Below are 26,325 nucleotides of genomic sequence, written 5' to 3'. Positions count from 1 at the left end.
CACGGGAAATTATATTTCCACGTACGAAAAAATGCCAACTTCTTATCAGCTTTCCGCCCCTGTTGTCGTTTTTATCGCGTCGAAAAACTTTCCAATCCCCTGCCAAAGGGTTTATATGTAATAATACCGGCATAGGGGATGCGATTCGTACGAAATCAGCCCTCATTATTCGACGAAACGCGTTAATATGCGGCAGACCGCGCGTGTTCGTGCACGGCACAATGGGTGTTCCGGGTAGGTAGTACAAACAGCCCGCCTGTTGTCAACGGTTAAGAGTGTGACAAAACTGCGCCAATGACACCGGATGATAGCGGCGATGACGCGTTCATTATCCGTGATCCGAGCGGATTGACCGGGAGGCCTATCGCCGCCACTCACTCGATAAACGCGGCGAAGAGATAGAGTTAATTCGGTGTTATCGAAATGCAATTTATGCGCGGCCGATTTGATTTAGCCGCGCGGAGGATCCGATATCGCGTCGAACGCGCGCTTGTATCTCTTTCGGATCATCCGTATCGTTGATTCTTCAGCCGGCCAAACACATCGATTCCAATTAATTGATTTATGAAATCTTCGCCACGCGATGGGACGTGAACCGGCGAGATACGAGAATGGGGAGGAAGATAGAATGGAATCACGGGGATTCCCTAATATCGAAGCTTGATGCATGGCTTGGAATTTTGGAAATGTACGATTTCTTTCAAAAGTATTTGAAAAGGAACGAGTAGTATTTCTCTCGTGTTTTGTATCTCGTCAGAAAATTAAGTTTAGTGTTGTATAAAGAATTAATAAATATTTTAAACAATTTGATATATTAATTTTGATAAAATTTCGAAGAAATCGCAAAATATTTCGTTTATCAATGTTTGCTCGTATACAGCCTCATACGTGACCTAGAACGTTTGCTTGAAACGTTACCATGCACGATCTCTTTTTCCCGGAAAAACGAATACCTCCAGAAATCTTGCAAACCAACCTGCATACCAATCGCGTAACAGATACTCCATCTCCCACGAAATGAGCCAGTAAAAGCATGTCACGGGTTTTTCGACCGTGAAGGATGTTCTCCGGACAGACAGCGAAGAGGAGCCACCAAGAACTTCGCGATAATCTATTATCCAACTTCAGGGTAGGTGTAAAGAGTCCTAAAACAACTCCTGAAATCATGTCTACTCCATCTGTCCGTGTCCTGCTAAAAGACACGTAATAATGATCAATATTTCTGATAATCGATAATCTTTTACACGAAAATAAGATATCCTATTTTCGAAACGAAACGCGGATCTTATCCAATCTATCATCGTAAGATGGATGTCATTATTCATTCATCGTGGCTGGAAAAAAAAAGAGCAGGGTTCGCGGATATTTCAAGGAACGTTAGACTCGTGAGGAAAGAAAACGAAGGTAACCTCCCATGGGATGTGGCAACCTTTGCGTGAACCCTACTCCGTGTTTCTCCGTAAAAGTGAACTACCGTTGCGTGCAATGGGCATGGTTATGCTTGGAATGATAGCGAAAGGGACGCCAACCTGTCATCCGGTTCACGAATGACCCACCGAATTTGACCGAAAGAGGGGATGATCGTGTTATGGGTCACAGTGATGATGAAGAAGTAATTAAACAGATATATTTAAATTGCTAAATCGTGAAAAATTTTGAATAATTAATAAACAAAATTTAAATTAAATATTTAAACGATTTTATTCTGATCTTGAATAAGTTTTATATTAAAAATTTCCTCTCGATTTTTCGCTCGACGGTAATTGATTGATGTTCATTTATTTAATTTCTCTTATACGATACAGTTATTCGAACAGCATTCTCAATCTAAATTAAATTAATAAAATCTAGAACTATTTTTATATATTATTTATTCCTACTACTTTAACACACGCGTGCAAAGTTTTAATAAATATTAATAAAACGTACCCTCGATGAAATATTCGACGAGCTTCCTCATCTGGACGGATCTTAATTAGTGGAGCATGGTTTTACCAAGTATCGTAGTAATTTTAAATAAAATTCCTTGGTCGATGCATGTACGCGATCTCGACTTGTGACTGTAATAAAAACACACGTATGGTGGTTGTACGTGGCGATACGCGCGAAGGGCAGGGCCACTGTTCTCGTTAAATATTTTACGCTCGATTTTACGGGCGCTACTGTTTTATTTTTTTATCCTTTTTTCTTCTTTTTTCCTTTTTTTTTTTTTTTTACAAACGATCGCTGTATATCTCGCACGAGAGACACGAAAGTGGCTGTCACGACACCGTACGTGAAAAAAGGATTGCAGGATCGTGCGTCGAGCAAAAAAGATTCAGTTTTGTGATCGATAGATCGTGAAGAATTCGTGGAACGTTCGTTCATTTATAACGAGGATATGGATGCATGCGTTTTTCATTCTTCAGGCATCCATTTAAAGACCATAAAAGCCATTTACGCAGCGTATCGTTTAAAACGGGGAATTTGTTGAAGAAATTTTTATTATGAGCATTGAAAGTATGATGAAAGTATTTAAACTTATTACATAATAAATCACGTAATTTATTTTGAAGATATTCAAATGAATTGATATATTGTTACGTTGGTTTATTTCAGGTATATGTTGAAAAGGATAGATTTTTTTCAGTTAACAAAAATTCGTTTCTTTTTATTCGTACATCACAAAAATTATCTATATAAATTATTTCATTCATCTTTTTGTAACCAATGTCTGAGAATTTTACTCCCTATTAATTCATTAAAACATGAAGAATAACAAACTCCATACATCTATTCTAATCTACCCTATCAAACTTCCACTTTAATGTCGTAAAAGTATTCCCCCTTCCCGTTATCTGCTCGAACTAGCATGCAAAAGCTAATATAACTCTGTCAGAACGAAAAAAAAAAAAAAGAGAGAGGGAGGAGGGATGAATCAGCCCGAACAGTTCGTCGAGAAAACAATTCTAATTGACTATCTCCGATCGAGAGTTCCGCTACCCTATTTTCTTCTACCCTAAAACCAAATGTCCCAGCGAGGACGGGTGCGTTGCCTCGAATCACCGCAGGGAATATCGTTTAACTTTGTATACCGATAAACCAGGCGAGCAGATGTGCACGCAACCAACGAATTTTTGAACAATTTTTGAAAAGAAACAAGCGTAACACGCATATAATTCTCGAATTGAAATCTAAAAAGTAATTAAATTCACCTCTTCCTTTCCAAACTTATTATTATTATTATAATTCTTCGTTTTGAATCTTTATTTATCTTGTCGAACGAATTTCCCCTTTTCTTCTTTCTTCGTGGCAAAAATTAAAGAAAAGTCGAAAAACAATTTAACTATTTCTTCCAAAAAAAAAACTTCTTAAAAATGAGAGGGGGGCAAACTTGTTTCGCCTTTTATTAGAAGATAATCGTACGATTCTGGTTTTTTTCATCGTCACACACGAGACGTCGTATCGAGGGTTGCGCGATCCCTTTTTCCAAGGACGAGGCAATGCAATTGCTCGAGGAGATCTCACGTGGGGATCGTAGCGTGTCGAGGATACGTCGGTTCGCAGTTGCGCTCCGCTCCTCCTTGTTCGAACCCGTTTTGTACGGGACGGGGATGCCGTTTCGTAAATGTCTTCTCGTATAACGGCTTCTTATTGCCCCACGTACGACGCCGACACGACTTTCTGTCCCGTTTCAAGCCTTATACGTCGTTCGATCGCAACCAACCTTCAAGCTTTCTTCTTTGCCTCGCCTCTGAAACCTGGCACGGTTTTCCACGCGACCCTCCTTCTCTTCTTCTTCGCCCCTGCGTTTTCCTTCCACCAGGAACGATTCAGCTTTCGAAATTCTGGCGTTTTTTGGAGGGGGGGAGGAGGGAGGCTCTCGCGTTGAGCCTCATTCTCCGCTCCTCGTCCTCCTCCTCCTTCTTCCTTTGGGTCACACTTCTTCTCCGCCTGTTCGCTTTGCTTTCTCTCATTCTCGAAATTTTTTCTCTCCTTGGTTTTCACGCTTTTCCTAGCTTGTTTGCTTATTCCATCCCACCTAAATTTCTTCTCTCCTCTTTGACTCGCACTTTTTGCACACTCCTTTCCGCCAAATTTAATCGTACTTCACTCCGTGATGCGAAAGCTTTGCACCCTTTGCTGCAAGAAGTGTTCTCTTATTTTCTCGTGATTATCTCTGGTATTTGAATAAAAAGTATCTCTTTCTTTAATCGTATAATCATATAATCTTGAAGTATATCTTCAATATCGATATAAATAAATTTTTACAAATATTTTAAAAATATGTAAAAGTTATTTCTAGTGAAATTTATATTGGTCCTCTTTTCGAATCGATTCTTTCAAAGATCATAAACATTCAATCCCTCCTCTTCTCTAAGATCCGAATTTTTTAGGTTAGATTTGTCATTCTTTCCAGTAAACGAGCGATACGCTCGCAGTAACAAAAATCAGCGAATCTTTTCAACTTTATCCATTTTTTTCAACTGTCTTCTTCTTCTTCTTCTTTCTCCTTCTATTCCTTTGGTGCTTGCACTTCCATCCTCACAATCCATCCTTCGCCTACATAGAAAAGACAAATGCGTCGCGAATTCGGTTCAAATTCTGGCTTTAATATCTCGGCTGGATGGAATCGTGATTCTCGCGACTGACTGTCGAAGTTCTCACGCAGCGAAAAATGGAAATATACTGTCGCAGTTGAGTCGTTCGAGAGGCTTACGCTTGCGGAATAAGTCGGAGTGATTTGGAATCGATGGAACGGCGCGCAATGCTATCTTGAATGTTATTCACGCGTTAAGTCTCGTGAAGCATATATAGGCGCGCCTCGTATCGCGTGGAATGGAGGAAAGGGATGAATTTTTCATTGTGCTTTAAAAAGAAATCACTGTATTAAAAAGAAATATATATATATATATTTGATCTGGTACTTTTTAAATATTACTTTTCTTTTTCTTTTCTTCAAGCCATTGATTGATTTCTTTAATTAAAATTTTTTCAGGTTATTATAAACAATATACATAATTTATTATTGTTGTATATATAGGTGATTGAAAGAAGGAAATTTTTTTATATTTGAACTCATTGAGGGTTAAAATTTTTCTTTGAAATATCGAGGACATTCCTTTTTTTACACTTCTCAACGACTTAATATCCATCCATAATTTTTGCAAAAAAAAAAAAAAAAAACTTATACTTCACTTCTATTTCAACAAAATTTTTAAATACACGCGAACATGCTTAAAGAAGTATTTTATTCGAAGATGTCACGCGAAGCGAAACGACTATCGATTTCTACCATGTTCTGCGGATTTATTATGCGCTTAAATTAAAATAACAATCCCCTTATTTGTCCATCGTTGTTGATTCGGGATTGAAATTCTATATACGAGTCTATGCCACCCCGTTCAATTCAATTTATTACTTACTCACGAGTTTTAGAAAGAAAATAGAGCGAACGAAATAGAGCGTTCTATAGTGCACACAAAAATTAATCACGTGCATACATCGGTAATCCAACGTTGAACGAAATTTGGAAATCAGGGCAGAAAGATGGATCGGTATACATAGGATGGTGGTGTCAAGGAATTAATAACGTGACATTACGTCCAAACCGTACAAATTCAGGTTGCGTAAGATCGCGTTAACCGGGCGCGAACCCGGTAAATTATACAGTGGCGGGGTGTTTGCGCGACACGATTAATACTTCCGCGTCCGAAATTGTTACCAGACGTAACGACGCATCGCGGCCATGATGTGCAAGCACGGCAATACATTTGCGGCAATGTACATAATTCGTCGCTCATTAGTGTAATGCGCTTCGCACTAAATGCTTCTACAAATTCGAAGCTTTATGTTTGCGAACGATTGTGCCTGGACAGCAATCGATATCGCTCGTACCGAAACCTCGGCTGCGCGTTTAAGAGGGGTAATAAATTGACGCAGTATACAGGGTATTCTAAAAAAAGAAAAATAAAATTGTAGATCGAGGGAAACGATCCTTAATTAACATAGGAACGAAAACTCAACTCTGTGTCCGAGACGTAGTCACTTTTATGATACACAGCGTTTTCCTCAATGTGTTTATGAATATTTTCTTGAATAATGCCAATTCTTCGTTGATGCAATGAATCCAGAGATAAATGAAAGGAGGATATCTTGCGAAACGTCTTCTGTAAATGATTGAAAAAATTAATAGTGAATCAATGGATCGATGTTTATTAAAATAATTTTTTACTTAGGTATGGTGTGCGAATCTTGAATAATGTATTTTTTTTTGGACACTCTGTATATGTAAAGTCGAAAACGTGTTCGAGCACATGTAAAGATAACAGTGCGGCGAGTTTAATAGTAGAATCGATGAGTCGCGTGTTTGAATTGACTCGGTTCTCGTGATTATCGTTCATTAGCCATTTTTTCTGAACACCTTTCATTCCACGTATTTATCCTTTACTTTCTCTTTATCGCATTCGCGTTTGTACCTTTGATGCGTGTTATTTATCTATGACGTGAGGTAACAAAGGATGGAAATATACTGAACTTTTGTTGAACGTGATAGCACGTGAATTGTCTCCTCTCGTTTCATGTAATGCGTTCCGTCTTGTTTGGATAATATATTTATCGTAGCTTCATTATGATTTTTATTTGATAGAAATTCCATTTTCGATATCGATCTGATCTTCTTTTTTATTATCGTTAATCGTAACAATCTTCGCTATTTCCTTAGCAGATAGATTACAAATTGAAAATATTCTTCTAAGTCTCAAATACACAGGGTATATTAATTTGATATTTCGATAAGAGGTAAAATTCATTGCTCATGTTCTATGAATTCACAAGATCTCGTGTTCTATAAATTCGTGTGGTTATAGAACAATTTCCATTTATATTTGGAATAAGCAGAGAATTGATATGTTAGAACTCTAGGAAATCTCCCAAGTAAACTTTGAAGGATATTAATACACATGACATGGTAAAAGCAAAGGTCCATTCTATCTAGAGAGAAGCTAGACCCAAGCTAAACCACTGGAAGTCCTAGAATTCGATGGTGACCACATCAAGTTTATGGAGCCACGTCCTCCATGAACTTTGGAACTTTGGATCTCTGTCCAACCATCGTGAAGTTGAAGAGATACTCGATACTCCGAACCCACTGTTGTGATCCCACGTTATATTGGGTGTGCAAAGAGAAACCTTGACCTTGATAATAATCACCTTAATGATCTTCGTGAATTATTCGAACGTCGTATTTGACACACAATTTTATACCAATTATTTCTTCAATTTATTGTAACACGTTCTTTTTAATTAATCTATGCAAAAAATATACCTTCATATTAACATTATATCTATATTTTTCTATTAATAACTATTGAATCAACCATGTCATCACAATTTCAATTCAATCCATCCTCGAATACCGTCATCAAAGATCAGGAATCCTTTTCGATTCGAGTCGCAAGCCCGTTAGAAGGAGGAACGGAAGAAATTGCAAGGAACCGTTTCGAAATAGAGGGTTAGGTGGCGCGTTAAAGATATGGCGGTGGAAGAAGAGGGGAGGGATAAATTTCGTGGGGCACGAGACGTGTAGTTGTTGGGGGAAAAGCGTCGGCATGAGAATGGAAGAGAAGGAAAGGGAAAGACACATCGAGCCAGGGTTTTAGTTGACAGTGTCAGCGTTTTTTAACATACTGCCATTTCGGCGTTTTCCCGCACACTGCGTGCGCGCGTGGGGTCAAACGCGTGCAGAAACGGAGAAAATTCGTGGAAAAAAATGGATCGTCGCGTCGCGATTCAAACCCCGTCATAAATTCCACCCCCAGACCGACTATGCGTATCGTGTAATCTACTGATACTATCTGGTAATTTTCGTACGTGGATTATTACGGTGGAACGTAGTATTATATGTGTCGTAGAATTATTATTATGATGATTGGAAGAGAGATAATCGGTTTTGAAACGAAAACAATGGATCAAATCGTAATCATTCCATTACACTTCGATTAAGTATAATTTTATTTTAGAAAAAAATTATTCCCAGTTTCCTCCATCCGTTCAGTGTAAATAATTCATAGCATGGAAAAAATATCGTGCAATTTACGTATTCAACATTTCTTATCTGGAAAAATGAGCGATTATGGAATAAAGTGATTTTAAAAGGGGATTTTCTTCAATGCCATCTTTCAATGTAATTTCTTGATTCACGACTGCGTTATTATGAATGTAACGGTAGCACGATATCAATATTTCCTCTTATATACTCTTACGTTAATTTTAATCCATTATCCAAATTATTAAAATAATACATTGTCTTGTTTGGCTAGACTATTTTTCACAACGATCACAATTTAATTTCGAATTCAGTAATGACAAACTATTTTAATCAATACATTATTTCAAATCCTCGTTTATTATTTTACCCCTTTCTTCGATCTCGAATAATAAATCTTAAATTTTCATCTATCTTCTGCCTTCAACTCGTTCGACAATTCGACACACTCGTCATATTTTCTCCACTTATTACTAAAAGTGAGTTTGTAACTCGAGCGAAGTTGTCGCACGTTTATCCAGATTCTTATGGATGGAGGCGTACACACGGGGTGTGCGTGCGTGCGTATGTGTGTGTGTTGCCGCGCGAATGTAAAAGATTCTCACTCAGAAGCGTATCCGAATTCCGTTCCTGTCTGCACGCACCGCTCGGCGATATTGCGATATGTATTCCAATAAAATATTGAGACAGGTAGCCAGTGGCGGAGGCACAGCGCCTGGCAATAATATATTGAATATTCCCCGCCGGATTCTACGGAATATAAAAACGAGGCACAAAATAACCGTTATACCTGCCTTGAATATTAATATTCGACGGGTGTAAAAATGCACACACGGAGGCCCCCACACGGATGCAAGCACGCGCCGTGTCGCGCGCCAATGCACGAAACAGAGGGAACATGCAGATTTATGACGCAAGAGTAGTCGAGAGATTCCTCGAGGAACTGGAGGAATCGCCAGGTAGCGCGACTGACGTTGCTCTTGGTTTCGCTCTGTGGACGATAGTTTTGATATTTTACGTGACGTTTATTGCACGGTGTTACGAGAATGGAATTTTGACTAAGCCGCGAGAAAACGGTGAAGAATTTCGCCTTGTGAGAATTTTGTATTAATGCGATTTCCTTTTAATATTTTTTAATCTTCCTTGGATTCGTTTCCGGGGCAGAAGCTTTTCTTCTTTGACGAATTGTTGAAAATAATAATTTTCTTTGATGATATATTCTTTTTCTTTTTTTTTTTTTGTATATTTTAATTATTATTTCGCTTTGATTTTTCGAAAAAGTTTTGCGAATTTTGTCGATGTTATTTTCGTTTATTAATTTTCCATTTTCCATCGTTGAAATAATGGAGTTTTTTTTTATCGGTGCAAAGGTTATCATTCGAACGTATCTGGCTTTGGCACTTTAGTGCAGAAATTAATAACATTTACATACCGAATTTACATATCGAAATGTTTCCGCAAACACATTCAGAATTATATTTTTATTATAAAAGAATCGGGTAGAATGCTCTGTCAAAACGATAAATTAACTGACAATCAATAATCAAAAACCAATAAATTGCTCGTTTATTTATAGACTCGATGACACATTAATTTATAATCGTCGTAAACGAACAATGTAATTATGTGCGATTTATAAAAGACTAAGCCTAGTCTACGCTCATTCACTGTTATTTGATAACATAAATTATTAAATATTCATGTAAAATATGATTTATACATGCAATTGGATATAATGTTCATAATTTCCTTAACAGATGCACGATACGATTGCATTCTTATGAACCATTTTATAATAATTGAGAAATATTTCAGAAATCATTAATCAGAAAAGTATATATACTTAAAATATGAATTCTTACCCCTCTCATTTCATTTCATCAAATTTGCAAAAATCTTCAATTCAATTTTTCATTCCTTCGAAAATTATATATCCTTTCGACACAAATACATCCACTATATCCATTGTTTTTGCTGAATCAGCTTCATCCCTTATCACAAATTATGAAAAAGAAAAGATACATGGAATTGCTTCCAATTCCAAAAATCCTCGATCAGGCATGCAGACTGAAAGTCACGTAAAATCCGTCATTCACGTGCCATTCGTTAATACTTTCCCCTTATACATACGAAGCTGGGGGTACACATGATCAAAGTAAGTGGCATTAACGAGCAGTAATGGACATGGTAGAAATTCCCAAAGGATGATGTAACGTGGGCGCAATCATCCTCTAGACACACACACATACACACATAGTTGATTAGCGGCTTATTAAAATTGAAAAAGAAACTGCTAATTATTACTGTTACAACCGGTATCAACAGTTGAATCTGTTGGGCGTAAACTGGCTGCCGGCACGCAGCGCACGATAACGTAATAAAGATGGCATACTTCAGATAGAAAACGTAGTAAACTAGGGAAGCACGGGCGAACCGGTGGACCGAAAATAACCATATTTCTCTCGTCATTATCCGGCTATAATGCGGCATATCGTTTGAACGAGCGGACGATAGCCGCTGTATTATAAACGTTTATTAGGGACAAAATTATCTAACTGTGGTAGGTGGAGAGGAGAGAGGGAGGAAACGATTGCTCAAATTTTCGGCTACGTGTTTAACCAAAAATAATGGGCTTCAACACGAGCCATTTATTTCATTATGGCATAATCGATGATTACGATGATCGATCCCCTGTTATTATTTACGTAATAAAGCTACGTTCAAATTAATAATTGATCGATGCTTGGAAAATGGAAAAGGATGTGGAAAAAAGGAAAAGGGATGATCCAGATAAGCCAAATATTGGGGAAGAAGAGGAGTAGCTTAATTCCAAGGGAAAGAAGAAGGAAAAATTTCGATGTATGCTACCTAAAAAGCCACTGCTTACCGATTAGTCGCGGTTAATCACCTTGGAGAAAATTTTCTAACTAGGTTAACCTGATCTGAATAAAATGGACGTTGGATGCGGATCCCTCCTCGGTCTGAAAAAGAAAAAAAATTAAAAGGCTGGATTAAAGGGCTGTAGGTCATTTTCCCCCTCCTTCTTCCATTGTTTTCCAGTTCTTTGAATATTCATACGAAGGAGAACACCGTCTCGACGCTTTCTTATTCCATGATGGATGAGATCAGGAAAACAGAACGAAGCTGAAGAGACCTACTTTCTCTTCGATGGACAAAGGAGCGATCCATCACGTTTCCTGGTCAGTTGAACATTATCTTTCCCCCTAGCCTTAATTTTCATCCGATACCTGATCCCGTGTCCCGCCGCTCGCGTGCAACTTGCCTAAAATTAAAGACGAAAAGTAATTTGACCGAGACCGATATTTGGACGGTATCACGAATTAACCCACTTTAGATTTTTTTCGAAAAAGAGGGTTAACCGCACGACTAATTGCACGCACGCCATTTTTAAGACTTTCGAACACGAAACGAGGAGGAAACAAGTTCAAAGTTATTTCTTTTCTTTCCTTCTTCTTTTTTTCTCTTTTGAGAAATTTATTTTTAAAACAATGAATTCGTATTTGCCCTAGAAATAAGAATAATTAATTATTCTTCATTTTATTTTTACCTTTGTTTCAATTGTTAATATTGGAATATTTCTGCATATATTTGTATTTTGCATTTTTATATATAAAAATATACTTTGTAAATAATTTCGATGCAAAGGCACGTGTGCATTTCAGAAATAGATATCGTAGAATTATTTTACGAGTTCGTTTTTTAAGATACAATATAACAAAGAATAAAATTTAACGATTAATATCGCGAATCGTAAATATTTTTGAATAGTTAACAGAATCGTTAACACGCGTATTGCATTATAATCGTACGTTAAGCGAGTGCTTTGCGTGTAGAGATTACCTTTTGATGGTTCAGCGTGCTAAGTGGATTTTAAGCAGCGAGGAAATCCACAGATATGTCTCAGCGTAAGTTCCACAGGCAGTGGATCATTCAATTTCTACCTATGGTATGGCGTAGAGTTTGATAATATGTAGATTAGTTCAGATATTTCGGAGAATTTCGTATCGCATCATTTGTGAATCAAGATAGGAACGTTTTAGCTCTCCTTATATTTATGTTAATTTATATAATTTATAAAAATGACAAAAGTTGAAATTCATTTTCAACTAATTCCGTATTTTGATTTATCGTAAAATTTTGATATGAAAGATACAACAGATTGAATTTACTTTTTAAAATGAATTTAGAATGAAACATAACTGGAATACATTGTGAAATAATAAAATCATTTCTTACACAGACATATGCACACGGATAGTTACACCGGCCATTTTGAATTTAATTCGAATATGCATTAATATCTTTTCACGAATAAAATCATCTCTAAATATAAGCTATCTTTGTATCAAATAATATTTCTACGCGTAATAATTGAAAAAGCTCAAAAGATTTATCGACGAAACTGAGACTAATATGCAGTAATATTCACAATGAAGGTTAATTTTCTTTCGAAGTAAGGAATACAACGAATAAAAAAAAGGAAAAAGAAGAAATTATAAGGTATACATTTCATTTCACCCTATCAACTTGCAGCCTAACACCCATCAAATTGATTTCTATCGGGCGATTCTCGAATTGCATCGTGCAAGCAAAGAAGAAGGCAAGAGACTCGAGGGAACCGGCAAGAAGCGAGGCGTCGTTTTCAAACGGGATCACGCACGCGATTATTCGCAACAACGACGTCGACGTTGGCCAATCGTAGGCCTGGGGTGTTCGTAAGTACGGGCAATCTTGGCCTGGTAATTTTGTGCAAATAGTAATATCGTGCAGACCGACTGGCTGCGAAAGGTTGGCTGCTACTGCTGCTGCTGCTCTCTGGCGGCCACTTTCGCGGCCCCAGTTGCGTTTCCTTTTTGCACCAGAACCAGTATGCAGATTCGCGTGTCAGCCTATCGTTTTCATTAGGGCCACCTTCGCCGTTATAGTCAGATAAAACCAATTATAACCTATCCACCCTCGTCGACCATCAAGCCAAACGTTGTCAGCGAACCACGGCTGAATGCGGGGGACGATTTTACTTGCAAACCAGAGGCCGTTTCGCCCTCGTAAATATCTGGCCCGCTTACGTGGCGCGACCGATCATCCTCCTTTCGCCAATTTGAGAAATCACTTTGGCCGCAGACTAAATCGACCGTCCCTCTCGTTTTTACCCTTGCTTCCTCTCAGATTATGGAACGCCACGAAACTGCAAAAATATTAGAATTTGAGAATTCGAGAATTTTCGATAATTTTTATCTTGTGAAATTTCTTTCAAATTTATTTTATTAATTATACTCCTTCGGAATTATTTTTGGGTTAATAGAACCTGATGTAAGTTGATCGTGGTTTCAGGTAATTTCCTTTTTATCTAACATAAAAAATAATAACGCAACGCTTACAATATTATACGATAACATTATGGATAACGTTTTAACTCCCTTTGCTGTTATGTACTTTGAACTATAATCAACTGTTACGAATTTTATAATTCTATTTATCCATCTACTTGTTAAACGAAATACAATTATTGTAATCGAGAAGACGATCGAACGAACGAAGTGACAAACGTGTTTCCCTGAAAAATAATGACAATTTAGAGACAAGAAATGTATGTAAATATTGAAAGCAACGAAAGCAATGTAAAGCGTAAACATCTGTCTTCATATGTCCATTTTATTCCACCGAGCATTCCTTGCTTATTCCGCTTTTCGAAACTGCAAGGTCCGGGGAAGAACATAAATTCGGGGAAAAATTATGACGTAACCTGAAAATTTTATAAAGTCCGTGCATGATCGGGGAAAGGAGGGAATCGGGATGCATCAATTTCAACCGTACACGGTCGGATAGAATCTTGAAAGAGATCGATAAATCTGTCCAACATCGTGCGCATAATATTTTTCGACAAAAGGACGAATGCGGTTGATACATACACACACACACACATATGTAATACACATAAGTAGAAACGTGGTTGGCTGTCGGTACGAAGAAACACGACTTTCGAACACGGAATTCCTGGCCGAGCCGCATTGATCGGGTAAACGTTTCTGGGAAAAACGACGTGCCGTGTCGGCTTGAATTAAGTAACCGCGTGTCGAGAGTTCGTATCGTTGTTCTACGAAGCTACGCAACGTGGGCCGCGCGTGTCGTCACGAGAAAAGGCAGTATCAACGGAAATTATAATGCGTGTTCAACGATGATGATGATGAAAAACAACCGTCTGCGCCTCGAACGGGAACATTCTTCCCATTCTATCACGGAAACGTCGAATCCGCGTCCCTATATAGATTCAATACCTCACTTTTCTCGCGCGCGTGTCTCAAATTTTTAACATCGTTCGACTTTTGACTTTTCACCGATAAACTTTATCATACTGGAACTCGAATCAATTAGAAGAATTAGAAAGATTTTCTGGAAGATTCAAAATTTCAAATGAAATGGAACTCTCTAGATATTAACACAAGGGTTAATATATAATTCGAGAAGAAATGAGACGAATTAAAAATATTATATCAGAAATTATTCTTCAGAGTTTCGAATGTCACATCTGTGAAAAAAAAAAAATTGTACAATCTGCTGTGTCACGAGAACTTGATGCAATTGATAGTAATCGCTGGAATTGGTATCTACCCTCTGGTCTATATCCTCTGTCACAGTGATTTCCGCGTCTCCACGTCGGTATTACGGCCCCGAATAAGAGGAACGGACAAATTGTCCACGGTATAATAACTGTCTTTCGATGTTACGTCTCCCTCCCACGCCTCTCGAGGGAAGAAGAGATGATAAAAATGGTGGACATCGACGTAGAAGGGGGTGGGCGGGGAGCACGAAGGCAAAAAGGAAGTCCAAAGATCGTCCGTTATATGGCCGCCATCCTCGGTTAATCCACTTGTCTTCCCTGCAAACTCGGAGTAGCCTCAACTGACCTATCACGTCAGACGGCAAGCTTGCTTTCCGTCAGATTGCATTACACGGCTAAGCTTTCATTAGCCACGTCCAGTAAGCGACAGCTTAACCTTTCCATGCCGTTCCATCCTTCCGTCTAGTCCTCTCGTCGTAACTGATAATTCACTCAACATCGTGACACCGGCTCATACTTCAACGCCCGTCTGCTCCCGCCCCCTTCCGCCCAAGAACAACCTTGAAAACTCGAAAACGCGGCAACGGAGGGGGAGGGTATGTTAAGGTAAGGAAATTCAACGAAAGTTAAGAGCCCAAGTTTTAGACGGAAACATTGTATACGCCCGCTTTTGTTCCCTTTACCGGCAGCCATGCATTTGAGAATGGGCGAAAGTAGGATGTTAGTGATGAATTGGGCAACTTGTTACGTGGACGTTTTTAGCTTCTTTATAGCTGGGGGATGAAAAGTGCTTTGCGCGAGATGCTGCTCGGTTTGTTCATAATTTTGAAATAAAATAAATGCATTATTATTTGGTGTATGTATCTGGTTGATCTATGTGAAATAGTGTCAAGATGCAGTAGAAATTTTGCAAACTTTTTGTTAATTATGTAGAAATGTACAATTTCGTTCAAAAAAGATGCGATCTTACCTTAATTTTTGAAACGTCTCCGTTTTCTTATTTATCTTCTTATCATCTTGTGCATCATTGTTTATAAATACAAACTATATTTTATTCCATCTTTTATCTCTCAAGAACTATGCATAATTGGATCCGGTTGGTGCATGAAACACCGGTACATTTATCCGTGGTGAAACTTCAAACTTTCACAACGGGAACAATAACAATTATGTAATAATTTTCATCGCTACATTCGTAGACGCTAATGGAAGCATTAAACATTACAATTGCAACGAATATCTAAATTGACCAGCGATGTGATTCGATACATATTTACAGAATTCCATTTTCGATGCTGACGTGAACGAAATGGCAAAATGATTTCAACAATTTTATCGAAAATATCGCGCTGCCAAAAACAATTTGCTCGAATTGGATGTGTGACGGAAGTCGATTTGGGGAAAAAATGAATAGACGACGGAAATAGAAAATAGAATAAAATCAATTATTCTAAATAAAAGGTTTTGGTAAACGATTCTATAGCTTTGCCAATCTTTTTTCTTTTTCTCTCTCCTTTATGCATATATATATATATATATATATATATATATATATATATATATATATATATATATATATATATTTATGCATCACTAACGACTTGCCCATTTCGTTTTTCGTTAACGATTGTGTAACTAAATGTTGCAAACTCTCTGTAATCTACTAACGTTCGTTGTATCACGGAATGGGCAAATATTTACCGCGACAGAACGAGACAGAAACAACTACATATGAAAATCTACAATTGATTGAAGTGACTTGATCAACAAACGAGTCAATGTTTACTCTCTCGTTCAACTTGGTTAGCCGCGCGTGACATTTTTCGCGCGTATTACAGTGTAATGTATCGATTTCCGATGTGTAATTAATGTCGACGCGGTAGAATTGTTACGATAATGCTGTTTACCGATGTTTAATGACAGTGCTACAGAACCATCGAAATTTCCCTGAAAATTAATTATTCATTAACTTAGCAGCGAGTTCAGTCTACGATCGGAAGAATCTGATATTACACATTGGTTATCGATTATATTGCATTATCAAATGAAATTTACTTACTATTTATATAGTTACTATTTTATATTTTGTATACATAATATTTTATTTTACGGGATAAATAGAAGTTCAGCAATTTTTAAATAAATCGAAAAGGGAGGACTCGTGACAGATCTGTAAAAAAAAAATTTCATAGTGTTAATAATCGTTAGCCTTTTTTTCATTATATTCAAAATATCGTTAAAAATAGAAAAGTATTGGAAGAAAAAAAGGAGAATCTCTTATTGAATTTTTCTTGTTTGAAATTATCGAAGAAATCATTGTTCATCGATCCTTAATCGCATTTATTGAATTAATGAGAATTGACAATGAAGCATTCTCTAATCTGCTCCACTTCTGCCAACCGCTGGAACTAAATGGTAACGCACAAATAATCGTGGTTCGCTTAAAGCTCGAGCTCGATCAGATAACGTCAGCTATAATTTTCTTAGTTGCGGCGCGCTTTCATACGCAATTAATTTCCCAGGCGAGCTATGCGCGGCATAGTTTTGAAATCTGCTTTCGTAAGAGAAATTGAAACACGGTTATTTCGCGTATAAGTACTTTATCATATCATATGCATAAATACGTACCATTAAATATGTTTCAAATTTCAATAAATCGTTTCATCAAAACTCGTATTTTTATTAATATATTGTAAAGAGAGTTGAGCATGTTTCTTGTTACGTCAGTGGATTTAAATTAGTTCTCTTTTTCACTTCATTCGATAGTTATATTTTAAAAACTTGGAAATGGTATCTAAAAAATTCATTTGATTTATAAGAATACCTCTGAAATTTACTTTTCTCAACTGTGAGTGAAAAATATATTTCATCTCAAAATTTAAAATTGTTATTTTAAAAAGAAAATATCACGTTTTTGTTTCCATTTTTCTATTTCTATTATTTATGTTTCATGAACGTTATTATAATCTTTTTATTGTGTGCAAAGAAAATTCTTTTTTAATAAAAAGATGAAAATGAATACTTTTATTATAAATTTTAATCTTTCACTCATTAAAAATACTGATTAATGATCAACTTGAGTATACTATTTATGAAATTTCTCTCGTATATCTCATATTAAATTCTATTTATACACGAATGAATATATTTTTTTTTTGTACTACAAAGAAATGTTTAATATTTCATTTTCATCTTTGACCTATTTTGTTATATTCAATAAAGTTACATAACTACTTATTATAACTTACAGATGCACGTTTGAAATATTTATTGCGTTGCTATCCAGTCATTGAACACGTTGCCTCTTGCTTTTGTGCTTTCTAGAAAACGATATATATATTATTACATACATCCATGCATTTTACATATTAGTTTTATACAAGAATGAAAAGAAATGACGTATTTTCATTTGCAATTATGAAAAATATTGTTGTTATTACCAGTTTCAGAAATAAAATATTTCAAACGAGAATACCGTGAAAACAATTTGTGATTTTGTGATAAATAAAGTGTTCAATATTCAACAACTTCTCAATCAAGAGAAGAAGAGAAACTACAATTCATTATCGTTTTTTTTTCCAATAATATAATCAAAAATCACTTGTCAAAAATTATTTTCATTTTAAGAGATCTATAAATCAATGGTAATTAATTAGAAAAATTAACTTTGAGCTTACCAAAGTTCGCCGAACGATCCTCTTAGAGCCACGATAAGAATTTTTTTTCAACCACCCTGTACGTTCTATCAATTTCATCTCTTTGTCCACATCCGTCTTGCCATGGACCATCACGGACAAAAGAAGCGCCCTCTAGCAATTGCAGTCCCCCCCTCATCGGGAGATGCATCTGAATATCCAGTGCGTACTCAGTCGGTTGATTTGTTCCGCGACCCTCCCGGTTAATCGAATGAGGCGTCGCCCAATCTTCGAGCGTACATGTATGAGCTCCAATGTTCCAATCCCGGCATGCATCCTCCTCGTTCAGTTTAAAACGGCGAGTGGCCATTTCGCGAGGGTCCGCGAATTTACGCGCGCCGCGCGCACGTGTACAATGGGGAGAGGATCCCTAACGAATTCCTCGAGCAGGGGAATATCCCTCCCTATGAAATTCTCCTCTCATTCTACGCTATTGATTTTCCCCGGCGACGATTTAATTGAACCTCCCTCCTCTCTAATTAGAAAATTAAATCGGGAAAAACACTTGTCTCGAGTGTTGTTCTATGGGATTTTATCTAGTAATGGGAGTGACTACGAGATAGCGTTGGTCGACCTGGGATGGTCGACGAGTTTGTGGATGCTGCTCGATTGGATATAGGAATTTGGAAGAATTATAATGTTGTTACGTTTGATGGAAAAATGTTATCGGTATTTAATTCGATAAATTCCTCTCATTAGGAGGAAGGATTTGGTTTTCCAAATGAAGATATATATATATATATTCGGTTTCCTTTTTTTTTTTTAGTTCATCGAATAATTGTCAGTTATACATATATTCGATTAGTAAAACGTTAGAATCGGGAGCAATTAAACTTCCATCGGGTCGGAGTTATACGTAATTGAGTTTCGAAATAAATTTCTAGCTAAATTGAATATTTCCATCCATTAGTTTCAATTGCTAAATCCCACTCGAAATACTTTTTTATATTAATAAATTTCCTATTTTGGTGAACACAACGCAATAACATTTTAAATAATTCCATTTTAAAATTGTGCCAGCGTAGAGATACTTTCTCTATCCCATAAGAGGAAACATTAAACGAGCAACGAAAAAGAAAATAGTCGAAATAGTATACAAGCTCTTTCGTAGTAAATCGAGATGAAAACTCGGGGGTGGAAGTATCGGTTCGAGTCGAAACGTTCCGTTTTTTTTCTTTCTTTTTTTCTCTCTTTCTTTCTCAATCCTCCTTTTTCCCCTTTCCTCTCCGTTCCGGTGTTGTAAAGGATAGAATATCGACGATGATCGACACAAAGCCGACCGATCAGCTTCTGCTACGGTTCGTCGACGTCAGAAAGGGAAAACTGGACCAGTATCTAAGAAGTTGCTGACCATTTTCCACTTTGTTCGCTTTTATGTACTCTCAGTATCCGGTTACATTCGATATTTTGTGGTTACTGGTATAAATTGGACAGCTACTTGTTTCATCCAAGACCTAGAATTGTAACTGTAATTAATCAATGATTCGTAATTTTAGAAAATTTCCTAGGACAAGTAGAAATTCGTTTTTAAACAAATCTGCGACGAAAATTGATTATTCATTCGTCAATGTAAAACAAATGAAAAAGATGGACAATTTTAAAAAAAAAGAAAAACATTTGTATTTTGCATTTCATCGGAAAATTCGTGGGAAAGAATTTTTAATATTTTCGAAATTATTGTATTTTTTGACAACTTACCATGTATAAATCTGAATTTAAATTAAATTGAGATTTATGTTGCGTGTATGTAAAATAATTTACGTCAAGTGTGAAAATTATGTTGCAAGGATATGCAACTAACATTAAAAATATATATTCCTGTTCAAAATATTATATTAAAAATGAAGATATCTTGAAACTATTTTATACTTTTTTTTCATATACTAAATTATATTTGTTAATTATAGTTTGCTTCCTGCAAAATTATTAATATATCATATTAGTATATTATTAAATCGATAGTGCATCGATGGAATATTTCATAAATATTCTATTTTCTATAAAATACATATATATATTTTGGAGAACGTATATACCATTTTCTTTCCATGCATGTCGATTTCATGCAGGTTTCAAAATATAGTATCCAATTCCGATTGATATTCGAATATCCCTTTTTCTTCCTTTTTTTTTTCTTTTTTTTATACATATAGCATTCGTATTCGCCGATTATCATTTTATGCGTGTAACATAATCGACATTTTCCTAAACCCTCCGCAAAAACCTTTCTTGCGACGCGCGATGCTTTCTCCCAATATTACCAACCGTGTCTCTCTGAGCTGTGCTCTTTCCATGAGAAAATATCGACACATCTGTCGAATAAGTATCCGGCACATCTGTTGTTACGTTTCTATTTATTGAACGTATTATATGACCGATCGCCTTACGATTTTTCAGTTAAACCGTCTTCTCCAATATTATTCCATCTGCTTTATACACTTTGAAAAATCTTCGATCTAATCCAAGATAATAATTCTCAATATTTATACGGTGTGATCACTCTAAATAATTCATAAAAAAGAAAATTTCTCTTTTAAAATGCAGAAGCGTAGCATAATTTTATGAATATAAATAGGAGAAGAAAAATTTATCATTCAAAAATATAAAATGCAAGACTTACAAACTTGTAGTTATTGCCATCCAGGTTATTAGGGAACATCTTAAAATCTGAAAATTATAATTAGAATCGATTAGAATCAATTTGCAAAAATATGCATTTAATTACATCTTCCTTTGTACGATTGTTGTAACTTTTATATCAAACATTTTTTCTTTCACAAATAATTCAATTAAATTTAATTATTCTGTTGCGATTCGTATCCTCGAAAATATCGATATAATCCTCGAAGAAAGTATTTATCCCAAGAAAACACAAAATGGACAGTATCGTTATCCCCGCCGAGGGAGCAACAAATGAGTTTAATTTTAGTTGTATTTCAATGAAAAGGGCAATTCTCCGGTGGCTGTGCATCCATCATGGAGAATGTGAGCCGGCCGGTGGGATTAGCATGGATATGACTGAATTATACAGAGACTATGCGCCAGACTGCGTGTACCATACGCCACTCTCTCATTCGTCCTCTACCCCTCTCGGCGCTGTCTTTCTGACTCTCGAGCTTCTGCCTCTCCGGAGAGCCGTCATTTCAAACTGGCTGTACGATGTTTAATATACCGGTAATGCGGTAAGCTTTGCAATGTACGCGAAATAGTGTCGACTGGACGGATCCTTTGTGATTGAATTTATTTATACTGTAAGCAAAACATGAAAATAATTATGAATATCTTGGATATTGTCCTTTGTTCTTATATATATATATACTTTGTTTTTGAAATTACAAGAGGATAACAAAGTACAGAGTGAGTTTTGGTTCTCACGATGTTCGAGGAATTAATCACGTGGCAAGAAAAAGTATTTTATTTTAAAAATAAATAAAAAGAAGATATTGTGAAGAGTATTTTCTTTTCTTCAGCAAGGAAATAAAATTTAAAGAGGAAAATATAATCTTTTACAATATCAATATATCAGTGTTATTGAAAAGTTATACTTTCGTGAAATAAAATGAAAGACTTTAATAAACAATTTTTAGAAATTTAATATAAATCTGAATATTATTCTATTTACGTATTATTAAATATAATTTATTCAAATTCTAAAAATTGTCCATTAAACGAATATTCTTCATTATCCCACTTACCTCATCTTCCTCTGATCTGAAAACAACCCAATTCTTTCTTCTATTCCATAACTAAGCCCAAAATAACCGTCGATCTCGCAACAAACGGAAGCCAGCAAGCAAGCCGTCGATGGCACGTTCTCTCGTCCTCGAGAAATCTCATTGGATCTTTTTCGGCGCGAAGGAAACCGTGCTACTTCGAAAACTTCTCCTCCCCTTTTCCTCGACCCCTCGTGGAAAAGTTCGGGCCGGCCGGGTCAAGAGGATTCGACATCGTTGAACGGATGGTTCGTGGTGGTGCTCGACTAACAAGAAAGAGAGAGAGAGATGATCAGAAGGAGAGAAAGAGGGGGTGAAAGAGACGAAAAGAGGGGCGAATGAGGAAGAGGAGGAATGGTAGATGTAGGGTGAGGCTTATCCCTTATCGTAAAGCGAGTTTAGACGTAGACGGGCCGAAGCCAGCTCTGTATTTCCCCGGAGCTCCGCAAAGTCCGTATAGGAAATCAAGTTAAATTTGTTGAGCCGATAAGGGCAGCAGAGGTAGAGGTTGGTGTGGCGTGGGTTCGGCTGATGGAGGGGGACAACGACGGGGTTGGAATCGGGCTCGATAACGGGCGAAAGCTGTCTTTATGTACCACCACCATGGAGGTGCAACCTAACGTTCGCTCTCGTTCTACCCTCTTTCACTTTCCATTCTCCTATCTCGCCTCCTCTCCCACCCTTTCCACCTCTCTCTCTCTCTCTCTTTCTCCCTCTCTCTTTCTCTTCCTCTCTCTCCGTGTTAACATTTCTCCGTTCGTAGGAGAATACGCGTGAACCGCCGCAGCAGGAAATCCCGATCGGCCGTGGAAAGCTCGATCTGCGAACATCGATTGATTCCTCGTGAATTCTATCGCCGCCCTCCTCCCTGCAATGGCATTGCCAACGTGGAAAGCGATCGAGAGACGGACGACTTTGCTCGGTGGAAAGGCAGTGCCGGGAATTAGCTGTACGCCCGTTGACGTGCAAAGCCCGTTCCCGATGTCGATTCCGACCGTAAAATCCAGTCGGCGACGTGCGCCGTGTCACGATTACCCGCACTTGGCCACCGCACACCGGCCTCCCCCACCGATAATTCCTGCTGATCGTCGCATTATTTATGAAGCCCGGTGTGATACCGAATCGGGTATTCGTCGATCGAGATCCACTTTTACGCAAAATCGCGGCAACGTTCGTTCGTTCGTTCGTTCTTTCACGTTTGGAACGCCCGGCTCTCGAGTAATTTTCGTTTCGTTTCGTTTCGTTTTGTTTCGTTTCGAGATTATCTCGATGAGACGCGAGCCAAATTGAAATTCGATCGAGACTGCTTGTCTCGTTTGTTTGAGGATTATTTGTTCTTTTTTTTTTTTTTTTTCGGCGATGAAGGTATAGATTTGCGTACGCGGGAAATTAGAATTAACGTTGCGTTATGGAAATAATTGTACGTGGAATACAATTGTGGAATAAAATGGTAAAATGGAAACACGAGAGAGAAAAATATGTTCTTTGATGCGTAACTAATTATGTCAAAATTTGAATTTAATTAATTTAAACTCTTGTTGTACAAGGGTGGTTAGTTGTACAAGGCAAACGATAGGTGGAAATTATTATTTGCATCGATTTCATGAATTCTTGTTTTTGCAAGAATATAATTTTTGTTTTTAACGAAAACATGTTTTCATTATTAATAATAATTTTGAATAAAGAATTTTATTTGCATTACGTTTTACGAATAAATTGAATAAATGAAATTTATTATGCTGGTATTTTTAATTTCTTGTTTATATTCTATCACTTTATTTATTTTAAATTATTAATTGATAAAAATAAAAATTAAACGATTAAATAATGCTATATTATTCTATGAACACGTTTAAAGTAAAATAAAAATTTCAAAATCTTTGTGGCATTTAAAAAATATTAGTTTCATCAATATTATATTTTGCAAAATAAATCTGGAAGATTGGAAACAATTTTTTTTCCATTTTTGAATATAACCATTTGCAAATTTGATCTTATTCTAATATGTGATTATGTGTTTTTTTAATCCATTTCGTAAATGTGATTTAATTTAATTTTTTAATGAAACAAGATAAAATGTTAAACAGAACGACACTTTTTCTTATTTTTTTTTTCTTTTTTTGTTTCGTCCCTTCTGGCGAGAACGAATGGAAATTTGATGGAAACGTTGGTCATTTCACTGATTTATTCAGTTTCTCCTGTACGAGTATACCATTGTTGATTACTGTCGTTAGTGATCGAATTAATGGCGAGAATAAATTGATAATTAGACACGTACGTTGTTCAGAGGCTATCGATGTACATAATTTATCACAGAAAATTAGACTGTTAATGGAATCGCTTAACGCCGCTAAGAGAATTAGAAATAGAAACTGTGCACATACTAAGTTATTGCACAATTGATTACATAATGATAATATCGAATTATCAATTTTTAAGAAGAATTTGATTAATAAATTCATAATAGAATTTTTATTCGTAAAATTAATTTTAAGATTTATTCGTTATAAATTATATAATTGAATATTGGCTTAGGCTGAAATAAATAATATTCAAGATTAATATTTTTATTCTCATTGCAAATTATGAAAGATATAGAAATGAAAAAAAAGAAAATTGAAAAAGATTATTAGCATCTATATTCATATTTTCTTTTTTTTATTACAAATTATCAAACTGCAACGAAAATTACACATAATTCTCTCTCCAATTTTCTTTAATTTATTTAATATCCCAATAATGTTTAATTATTCAAATCAATCCATTGCACGCTTGATACAAAATTCACAAGTTTGAAACAAGTGAAATTAAAATATTAATAATAAAAATAACTAATATCGAATTTAAAAATTACAAATACTTTATTTACCATATATTTTTCGCGTAGTGTTCGAAAAGAAATCTTCCTTTTCCATCCACGACTCTTCGACAATATATACATTTTACAACAGAAAGGAAGTCGTAAATCGGTATATTCCTGCGGATGCGACATAGCTCATTCCACCAAGTGGAGTGGCCCACTTTCCGGATCCACTGTTGAAAATTATCATCGTCCGGGAATACTTGTAGCTAGTTAATTAAAAAACGTGGTACACGAGCCACGGTGGCTCGTTGTCATTGAAACGTTGCCAAAAATTTTATTTCCGCCGAGGCCGCCGCCGGCCACACTTCCGCCGTGCAAACATTCAAAAGCCGGACCACCGTTCTCTCTCCTCCCCAGTTTTTTTCGAATTTTGCATTGAAACGCAATTACCCAAAATATCTATATTTCAATTCCGTTTCACCAACCGATTTTCCTTGGCAAATTTTCGTTACGATGAGAAATTTTCCGGATACAAGAAAACAATAACCGTGTTAAATAATATATATATTTGCTTAGTTTCTTCTTGCAATTATTTGATTTCTATTGATTCGTATCCGAGAATGGAGTCAATATTAAATTGATAATGAAATTAGCGAAGATGAAATTTAATTCTCATAGTATGAGAATACACGCTGACCTGAAATTATACAACTTTCATTATTTACTTTTCAAAAGTTGAAAATTGGAAAGAAATATTTTTCCAAACCACTGCTTCACGAATGAAATACTTACGATGATATACTTACCGAGAGATACTAAAAAATACTAACAAAATTTTATTATCCATAGCGATATTATAAAACGTTTCATCCAACAAGGAGGCGCACTTTATACAGATCCAATACTCAATCTTCCCAACAGGAACATGCATTAATCAACGCAATAAAAATAAAAGCCGAGTTATTCGTCTCTACGTCCGAAACACTTGGTCGAATCTTCACGTACAACATTACACATAGACCAGTTCGACACAAGACATTAAGCTAATGGTTATTCCCGCCCGAATTTTTTCCCCGTTTAATACGATCGAACGAGGGGCATCGAGGCCTGCACACAAAGCGCAACCCTCGACCGCAGCAGTCTGATACACGGCCGGAAGAAAAATGTGCGGATGGACGCGGTGGCCGCGCCTAAGATCGCCGCCGGACGCGGCAAGCGGCCAGGAAAAAAAGGGGGAGAACGAAGGAAGGAAGGAGAGAGAGCAAGAGGGGAGAGTGGAAACGGAGGGAAGAATCTCGGAAATACGGGCCGTTTTCGTTCACAGGATATTTAGCCAACTTTAATTAGCATAATGAACTATCGTCCAAAGTGCGGTTACTAATTCGGCTAGCCCCACGGCCGCAGGGATGGATGAGGTCGCGTAATCCGCGGCCGTTCGAAGATGGGGGTTGGCGCCGCGTGCCAGGTAATCATCGAAAGCCCGAAGAATTCGTGGCATACTTGTCGTT

At 36.6% G+C, this 26,325-nt stretch overlaps 1 long non-coding RNA gene across 1 annotated transcript; it reads right to left on the bottom strand.

The window, feature by feature from the left end:
* Window positions 1-20,436: 20,436 nt before the first annotated feature.
* LOC102654110 lies at window positions 20,437-22,678 on the bottom strand. Its single transcript, XR_003304853.1, has 3 exons — window positions 21,997-22,678; window positions 20,922-21,550; window positions 20,437-20,802 (listed from the first exon to the last, which is right to left on the bottom strand). It is a non-coding gene; the product is annotated as an uncharacterized LOC102654110 (long non-coding RNA).
* Between the last annotated feature and the right edge of the window lie 3,647 nt (window positions 22,679-26,325).

Source organism: Apis mellifera, linkage group LG6 (genome assembly GCF_003254395.2).
Source record: "Apis mellifera strain DH4 linkage group LG6, Amel_HAv3.1, whole genome shotgun sequence".
NCBI lineage: Eukaryota > Metazoa > Arthropoda > Insecta > Hymenoptera > Apidae > Apis > Apis mellifera.
This window is presented reverse-complemented; position numbering and strand designations above follow the sequence as displayed.